This window comes from Natrix helvetica (genome assembly GCF_964273705.1).
Source record: "Natrix helvetica genome assembly, chromosome: 1".
Lineage (NCBI taxonomy): Eukaryota > Metazoa > Chordata > Lepidosauria > Squamata > Natricidae > Natrix > Natrix helvetica.
In genome coordinates this window covers 133,962,495-133,972,446 of record NC_138548.1, presented here as the reverse complement: position 1 = coordinate 133,972,446, position 9,952 = coordinate 133,962,495, and the positions used below count along the sequence as shown (strand labels likewise).

At 39.7% G+C, this 9,952-nt stretch overlaps 1 protein-coding gene across 3 annotated transcripts in view; it reads left to right on the top strand.

Annotated features, from left to right (window-relative positions):
• The first annotated feature begins 1,950 nt into the window (after window positions 1-1,950).
• Window positions 1,951-9,952, top strand: part of CLASP1 (cytoplasmic linker associated protein 1) — a 229,891-nt gene continuing 221,889 nt past the window's right edge. For all 3 annotated transcript variants that reach the window (XM_081934018.1, XM_081934019.1, XM_081934017.1), the window contains exon 1: window positions 1,951-2,181. The gene's annotated coding sequence lies outside the window, so the exon portion shown is untranslated. The remainder of the gene's footprint in view (window positions 2,182-9,952) is intronic.

Below are 9,952 nucleotides of genomic sequence, written 5' to 3'. Positions count from 1 at the left end.
TAAGCAACCAAAGAAGCGGTGGTGGGGGGGGAGGAGGTGGTGCTAGGTCCGGGGCCACTAAAGAGGGGAAACAGACAACTGGCGAAGGGAGGGCAGGGGTACATAGGGAGAAACCCTAAAAAAAATTCCTATCTTTTCCTGAGGGCATGGATTGGTGAGGTGGGCATGTGACTGAGTGGGCTTGAGTGACCTCAGGTTGGCCATGCCCACTTAGTCACATGGTTCCCCCCACCTAGCCACACCCACCGAACCAATAGTGAAATTTTTTGAATCCCGCCTGAACCACTATACCAAACTGAATCACCTGAACCACTATACCAAACTGGCTCTCTGAAGGGAATTGGAATTCAACAGCTTTTGGAAGGTCATGCGTTTTTCCTTCTTGATAGGTCAGATTCTCTTGTTCCTTTTGTTATAATCTAGTAATAAAATCCCATGTTCCAAAAGTTTTGGCCTGATGGGAAAGCTAATTAATGTTAATCAAGAAAGTTACATGAACATTACGGAATTATATAATGTGGCAAGTCTGATTTTATTCACTTGAAGGAACCTTCTTGGCATAAAAACAGATCCTAAATAGAAGTGTGTGTGTCATGTAAGAGTCTGGATAGTTCATAAGGGATTGGATATCATGTTTTTTTTTCTCCTTTTCAAACTTAAATGTTTCTATAATTTCATATTTTCCTAATCTAAAATTTCCACAAACAGTATAACCTTAATGTAACTTACATTCTCTTTTTTGTAGTGGCAGAATTATTTGAATTATCAATCTTTCTGCTGCATCTAGCTGTTTTCTTTTTAAAAAAGATTTCTCTTTAATGATTTTATTTCTTATCCAACCTAGAACTAAGGAGAATTTTTTTCTGACAGTAAGAACAATTGATCAGTGGAACAGCTTGCTTCTGGAAGTTGTGGGTGCTCCAGCACAGGTTTTTAAGAAGAGATTGGACAATCATTCGTCTGAAATGCAATAAGGGCTTCTTGCTTGAGCAGGGGGTTGGACTAGAAGGCCTCTAAGATCCCTTCCAACTCTGTTAACTCTGCATTCCAAGATACCCTTGTGATTATGGAATTTATGGATGGGCAAAAAAAAAAGGAGCTGCATGCTACAACTCTTTTAATTTCTCGAATATTTTTCAGGCACATGTGGGTAAAATGGGTCTGACTCTGACGTTGAAATCAAGCCTTGCCCAGAAATCAAATTTCAAACCATCAGGCGGTTTATAAAATGAACGTACGATAATCTAAAATACGGACGACGATAAACGTGCCCCGCCTCCTTAGTGCCTTTTTTCACAACTTTTAACCCCGGAAGGAAAACTCCAACCACGCTCATTTGCTAAGTACCCTTCCGCCTTCACGCAAACATGTCTCCCCCCACTCCGCCCGCGTAAGTGTACTAATGAAGGTATGCAGCAGCCCCTGTTGCGCCTATACACCATTACGGCACACGCCTCACGGGCGCATGCGCACTCCGCGCGCTGAGATCATCGCTCTGGCCGTCCTTCAGGATTTCCCCCCTCCCTTATCGTTCTGATCGGATTCCGTCACCGTAGATAGGTTCGCTCGTTCTCTTTTAGCCTTCCGTAAAAAGACTTTTATCTTTTGACGTCGGGAATTTGGGGCTAGGAAATCTTGACGGAGAAAAAAAAAGCCCACGCGACCCTTGGGAAGCGGGAAAAATCGGAAAAAAACCCCGCCCCTCTGCTGCCACCTAACGCTCGCCGGGAGACTTGCAATCGAGCCCTTCTAGTCCGCGAGGGGCGAGCGCACTAAGCGAAGCCAGACCGGCACATGCGTGATGATCAGTAGACGCGCCAGGACTATGAAGCGCATGCTCACTTGAAGGTTTGTATTATGGGGGGGCACCCTGGTCCTATTGCGCATGCCCGTCACCGGTCCGCTCCGTCTCTCCAGCCAAACGCGAAGTGCGCCTGCGTAGCAGCGCTTCCATTCTTACCAAGCCCAAGCTGCAGTTTTCTCGGCAACTAACAGGGGCGGAGAAAAGCATCAACCATGCATTGCGGTGGCAGTAGCAGCAGCGGCGGCGGGAGCAGCGCGGATTAAACACGTCTGTTGCTCCCGGTTCTGTCTGAATGTCTCTTCCAGGACGTGCTGGGCTCCAGATACCTTTGCACCCACCTCCAGTGTTAGCGCCGCCGCCGCCGCCACCACAGCCAGGTAGTCGACCCTCCCTCCCTCCCTCCCTTCCCGGCGCTTGCACTGTCATGTTGCATGGACTTTCTGCATGGGTGGGTGGAGGACTTGGGGGAGGGGGAATCGGCGGACGGTGGGGATGGGGGGTGTTGGAGATCGAGGAGCTGTGCATTGTTTGGATGTGCTTGTGTGCAAGGCTGGCGGGGCTGATGAAGCAGGGAGGAAGGGAGATCTGGTTTAGGTGAATACGGTGGAGCCAGGCAGGCAAGAAGTGCGGGCGATCGTCGCCTCTTGTCTCGCCGGCCTCCTTTCGTCTGGCGAAGGTCACCGTTTGATACTTATTTTTTATTTTGCTTCAGATGCGGGAGTGGGGAGAGAGATCGGAAGCGCCTGCAAACACACACACACACCGACACACAAACACACACACACACACACACAATAGGCGGGCAGGGGCAGAAAAAACTCCTTTCAGAAAGTGATCTGGGTGGGTGGGGGGATTTTCCTGCCGATCCTCCTTTCCTTGGGTGGGGGAGGGATGATTTAAATGCGAGAACAAAGCCAAAGCCCGTTCAGTCTCACTGCATATCTCCAGGCCGGCGGAAAGTGGGTTGGGTGACTGTCCCTTTCTCCTTTTTCTGTATGTGTGTTTTTCCGCCTTCGATCTACATTAAGAGAGAGAGAGAGTGTGTTGCCGGAAAAGTGCAGCTTTTTGTTTTATCTCCGCCACTCCCTATTATAAATGTCTTCATATCGGAGATTCTGACGCCACGGCCATATACAACTATATAAATTGTATTATTTCATTCTTCCTACCGGATCTCTTAAGTGATTTTCTTTCTTTCTTTCTTTTGGACATTCCGGGTTTTGATGTCAGTGTCCCTCCCTCTAAAAGATGTCGCGTTTCTGTAACAGTCTCTTTAAAATGACCTCTTTTTGTGCATCTGTATGTACACAATCAGTCGATATATAGTATTTCTTGGGAGTTATTTCACTACACTTGGGTCTCAGAAGTTTAAATGATGTGAGGTTATGAGTAGTGCTTAAATATACTGAAATGCTGGAGGAAAACAATTTGTAAAGAATTTAGTTTGTGTTCGCCTAAATAATTTACCGATTGTTGGATTTGCACCATTTCTCTTAAACATAAGTGGTATCATTATTTCATCTGCCCTTTCCAGTTGGTGGATTTATTTGGTAGTAAGTGTCTCAAGTACTGTAGTTGATTATATGCCATCAAATCAGTGTTGATTTTTAGAGAACACACAGATAGAGGATGATCTGTTCCCAACTGGGCCCTTCACGTCTTCCAATACTTATCATCATTGCGATCAAGTTGATCCATTTTTTTGGTTGTCATTCTCAACTCTTTCCTTCTACCTTTCTCAGCATTCCAGATTTGTCAAAAGAGGCAGGTCTCTCATCGAAAAATAAATTTGAGTCTGATGCTTTGTGTCTTAAGTGAGATTTTTTTTCTCTTGACCTGTTTGCTCTCTTGGCTATCCGTGGTATTCTCTGGAATCTTCTCCAATAGAGTTTGAAAGCATCAACATTCTTTCCATTCTGCATCTTCAGAATTGAACTTCTGCTTCCGTAGAGTGTGACATGGAAAACCAATGCCTGCTCAATCCTAACCTTTGTAAATATATACACATCATGGCATCTGAATATCTTTCCATTGCCAGTTTGCAGAATAATTCTTGATTATTGGTTCCATTATTGTTTGTACATCCTCATAAAAGAAGTTATGACCTCTGTACGATCACTTTCAGTTTTTAAGGGTGGTTGGACTATCTGTGGTCATTAGCTTGGTCTTCTTTATAGTCCCAACAATCTTTTCACTGTGGCTTTGGCTTTTCTTACTATAATATTTTCATTTGTCAAAATAGCATTATTGCCATAACGTAGCTTATTGATTTTTCTTCTTCATTTTAAAAACATGCTCATCTTTAAATCCAGCCCCCTTCAATATATACTTAGCATACAGATTAAATCAATAGAGAGAATACATCCTTTGCTGATCTGGAACCACTCTGTTTTGCTATTTTCCATCTGGACCATGGCTTCCTGTCTTGTGTATAAATTTTGCAAAAAGACAAATGAAATCGTTTTAGGATTATTATTTTCTTAAGAAATTCTAAAATCCTTGTTGATACCTCTTGCTCTTCAGCCTTTTCTACAACCAGTTCAAACATCAGGCATGTACGGCTGTAACCTGCATCAGATGATCCTAGGTACTATTTTCCTAGTGTGTGAAATTAAGGATATCATACCATCGTTTCCACATTGTTTTGAATTTCTTTGATATTGTATGTAGACTGACCTCTTCCAATCAATCATTACTGTACAGTTCTCCAGATTTGCTGACATAATTAAGTTAGAATATTTATTGATTCTTTTGTTACTTGCCATTTTTCTGTAGATGTTCCAATTTCTGTAAACTTTCAATTTGGTAATAACTTTCTGGTATTGCAATTCTTATAAATGTTTCTTATTTTTTTAAATAATTCTTGTATTTCTTAAGAGAAATTTTCTACTATTTTACAGTATTTTGGAACTTGTGTGTGCTATATAGAATTTCAGTAGTCTCCTTCCATCTTTGTTTAGTCTTTGAATCAGTTCGCTGATATCTTTTATGACATCAGTTCAAGGTTGACACCTCTTCCTCAATTCAAAAAAAAAACTTTCCTTGTTTTTTGGTTTCTGTTTTCATCTTTGAGGTTTTTACAGAATATAATTCACTGTAATATTGCTTCTTGTCTCTTTTATCAAATCCCTGCTATTGTTTCAAATTCTTTTCTGAGGTCTTTTTGGCTTTGGTTTCTCCTCTCTTCTTGGTAATTTCTAGTTTTTTGTTTCTTTTAACGGTGCCTTGGTTTTTGGGAGTCTAGATTCACAGTTAATCTGAGCTACTACGTTGGACTCCATTCAATAGTTTCTCTGGTATATATTCTCTGTATATTAAATTCAGGACTTCAAAGCAATTGCTGATGTTCTCCTTGAAAATGGTGGATATATGCTCAAGATCATATGATGGAAACTCATTGACTTCCTTTTTTAACTTGGAAGATGCACAGGAACAGTTTGTGATCTGTTCCACAGATCACCTGGCCATGTTTCTGACACTATAATTGAGCTCTTCTACCTTGTTGTATCAAAAATATAAGCAACTTGATTTCTGTGTACTCTGGTGATAACTATGTATATAGGCATTATTTTGATTTTCAGAAGGTTGTTAGCAACAAAGACATCATTGACAGATTGACAGCGATTGATACATTATTCTCATGCTTCACTTCTTTTTTTTAGACGATACAGTCAAACTACATTTTTCTTACTATTTTCAATTTTGAAATCTCAGCTTGCAACCATAGCCAATACATCTTGCTTGCATGTTCTCTCTATTTCAGATTGAACTTTCTTCTGCATCAGTGGTTGAAACATAAATTTGGATAACCATTATACAGAAAAGTTGCCCATCAATCTAATTGATATTATTCAATCACTGATTGCATTGTCTTTGCTGCCCCCCCCCACTATGAAAGCAACATATTCATTGTTTTTCACATCACCAGTATTAAACAGTACTAGCACTGACTAAAATTGTCCCATTCCAGCATTTCAATTCATCAATGCCTATGATATCAATGTATAATTAATAAATATAATATTTCACTATGTTGGGCTTTGCCCTGTTCATGCTTCTTATATACTATGTTCCCACTACAGTTGTGTTTTTGCAGCTTCAGATTTTCTTTTCCTGCATAGCAGTACCAGCAACTAGATATTCCAAGGATTTAATCCAGCCACATCATAAACATTGATACTATGAAAGATCTTCAGCTCTATAGCAAATTGAGGGGCATCCAACTGGAGGGGCTAGCAGTATACTATCAATCATTGTATCTTGCCCGTAGTTTTCTTGATAAAACCTCGGTGTGTTTTACCATTGCCTCCTTCTCCTGTGTAGGATAAAATGATACCTTTGCTGTTGTTTTCCCCTCATCCTTCCCAGGAACAATAGTCTGCAATGATGAGGCAGCATATCTGCAGTTGGACAATTATAACACATCTCTGCATCAACAATATTTGTATTTTCAAGTAGTAGCTCTACATGAGGGATCTCTGATGATCTCTTAAGTTGACGTCTTCCAAGTATTTGTATCGTAACTCTCACATTCCTTGATCGCTGAATATGTGGTCTGGTCTTCTGGAAATCTAGTCTAAAAATCTGAAGGCATGAGATAGCCTCTCATACTATCTAGCATGTCACTTTTTGAAATGGTCATTTCTTACTTTTCATATCTTCTTAAACCACGTTATCTCAAAATAATGAAATTCATTCTTTGTATGTTTTTTCAACAGCATTTATTTGAAGATGAAATTCATATCTTAGCTATCTTTCAAGACCACGACCTTCTAAGTCATAAAAATCTAGTAAATTATAGCAAGAATCTATTTGAAGATAAATAGTAAATTAAAATCAGCTATAAGTGAGACTTTGTCAGTAGTATATGATAAAAGTTATTTTATGAGTTGTGGACATGTTTGAAGATTTGTTTTTGTCATTATCAAAAAAAAGAGGCATACCGTATTTTTCGGAGTATAAGGCACACCTTCCCTCAAAAAAGATAGTGAAAATCTGGGTGCATCTTATAGACTTCTTATTGCTTCTTGGAAGAATGCTTTCATTTATTATTGAAATAATAGATGATGACACATACTTTGATTTAAATGAATGTTTTGATTTTTTAATAAAATAATCATTTCATTATTTTTATCCTATACAGATATCCTACCTTTATGTTTTAGAAATATAAGCATGAATTGGATCCATACTTTAGATATGTATATTTAAAAATGTTGCCTGATTAGCCATGACTAAATTAAGTAATGTTGATTGTAATAACCTACTGAATACAAGAATGTCTGAATCTATTTTATAGTTTCCCCATAGTAAGCCTTTCTCTGAATTCTAGAAGAAATGTAAGGCATTCCTTGTCCTCTAGTACATTTTGATTGGATAGCATATTATTCTAAAGTAGGTTTAGATTGGTTTTTTTTTACTTGCTTGAAATGTTGGACTTTTGGGGGAAAAGTCAGAGTTACCTTCTCTATAGCTCTTCCTGCGTAAACTGGATCATCCATAGGATTGAATTATAATTCTGTACTGTACTTTTGCTAGTTTCATTCACATCATTCCTGATAGTTGCTAGGCTCTATAAGGAGTAGAGATAAGGCATGTGTGGAAGGGTTTGTACCTTGATAGTGGAGGCTATATTTTAAGACATAAAATATATAGTGCTGCTGAGAAGAACTCCTTTTGAAATTTAGGAAACAGGCTGTTATGTGTTTTGATTATTGAGTGAAATGGATCAACTGTTTGATGTGGCATAGTAGCTTCAATTCTGTATTTGGTTTTGTTGTTGTTGTTGTTAGTCGCAAAGTAGTGTCCGACCCATTGCGACCCCATGGATAACGTTCCTCCAGGCCTTCCTGTCCTCTACCATCCTCTGGAGTCCATTTAAGCTCACACTTACTGCTTCAATGACTCCATCCAGCCACTTCATTCTCTGTCGTCCTGTTCTTCTTTTGCTCTTAATCTTTCCCAGCATTAGGCTCTTCTCCAGTGAGTCCTTCTCATTTGGTGGCAAAAGTATTTGAGTTTCATCTTCAGGATCTGGCCTTCTAAAGAGCAGTCAGGGTTGATCTCCTCTAAGACTGACCGGTTTGATCGTCTTGCAGTCCAAGTGACTCGCAGGAGTCTTCTCCAGCACCATAATTCAAAGGCCTCAATTCTTTGGCACTCAGCCTTTCTTATGGTCCAACTTTCAGAGCCATACATTGCAACTAGGAAAGCCACAGCCTTGACTATACGGACTTTTGTTGGCAGGGTGATGTCTCTGCTTTTGCTATTTGGTTTAGAGAATGCTAAACAGAAAATATATATTTCACTCTCATTGAATCCATTTAGATAAATGCATTTTTAAAGATGTTTTTCCTGAACACAATCCTCACTGGAAATGTTGCACTTAATGTCCCATCTCCCCATGTACATGCTATAACAGATTAGGAAAGGAAGGTTCAGTTGTTATGCAAAGTGTTACAGTCTTATACAGGTACGTATTAAAATGTATGTGTGTGGATTTTCATTTTCTTTTTAGTTTTGTTAGTGATATAAATCACCTGAGTAAATAAAAATCAGTCTCGGGGATTAGAATTGTCTAACTGTTCCATAAAGATTATTTGGTCTTCAGTCAGCAATGGTTAATTTCATTAATGATTGTCAGAAAAAATTACATTTTGTTTCCATAAGTGATTTAGCAAAACAGCAACAACAAGAGCTCCATTGATTTAGAGCATGCATGTTCTCCTGTGCACTGATTGGAGACTCTGTGCATGGGTTATAACTTAGCCCCGAGACTGAGTTGAAATGTTTGGACACGCCTCTTTGGCTTGACTGGATCTCAGTTCTTAACTCAGTCTTAGCCCGATGAGACGTTTTTCAACTCTTCTCCAGGACTAATAGACATCAGTTAGAACATTCTGTTTTGGAGTCTTCAATCAGTCTGATTAAATTATCACCACCAGTTGAGCCAAAGTTTTTATGTCCAGTTAACAGGGAAATTCTCAGGAAACTAATCAGTGGCTGTGTATAACTTGCTTGCCTTGATATTGTGACAGAGGAGCATCTTGAGACCTAAATGGCGAGGATGCTTAATTATACAACGGAAAATAACAGTGATGAAACACATTGGTTGCATTAGCACAACACAACTACAGTAACTGAGTCTATCACCATTCTCAAGGACCATGGACTTACCCAGTGACAGACAACTGATGAAATCTGAATCTGTCCTTGTTAAATACAGAGTAATTGTCCAAAGTAGTGTTCCAGCTTCCTTTTGATTTGACAACTTCTCTCACTTCAGAATTCAGACAACATTAAAATGCATGGCAGCTTGATCAGGTTTGGAGCAAATGGAGGGTCATTCAGGGTCAGAGGCAATGGGAAATTTCATTGGGTAGATGTGAAAACTGAAAATATGCCATAATAATCAAATGCCTGCAGCAGTCAGTGGCTGCTCTAGACTATCTCTAAGTCTCTTATGTTTTCAGAGGCTGGAAAGAAATGTTAACCTCAGGTTAACCCTCTCTTTTAAAGCTTTGATACTTGGGATTTTTGGTGAAAGCATGATCCTGACCCAGAAAGGAACAAGTGATTAGGTTTAGATAACCCAAGAGTTATTTAACTAACTTTGTTTTTTTTTTAAAAGAAGGATTGTAGCTGTACTGTGAACTTTATTATCCTTAATTTCCCAAAGATTCCTGATTCTGTTATACTTTTTCCTTGCTATTTCTTATGCTAGGAACTGGATTGTGGAACATTTTAATGCAACCATTTACTTTTAGGTTTTTCCTTAGAACTACTTTTTTCAGATTCCTTTGGATCACTGTGGACCAGGGATGGAGAATCATTTCTAGCTACTGCCTGTTATGTTAGAGACCACAATAAGGCAACAATGAACTGGAAAAAGTCTCCTTTCTCAGCATGTTTCAAAATGGGCCCAATGGAAGACTCATGCCTTATTCTGAAAGGTCCCCCCCACCCAAGTTGCTATATACATCCCATGCAGTCATACCTGTAATGTTATAACTGTTTATGAGCTGCAGCAGGCAAATGCCACAGAAAACTCACTACTTCTCCATAGTGAGGGGGAGGAGTATCCAGGACGGGTTGACCTTGTCCTCTCATTGATTGGACTGAGTCAGATAAGCTCTTTGGGCCACGCCC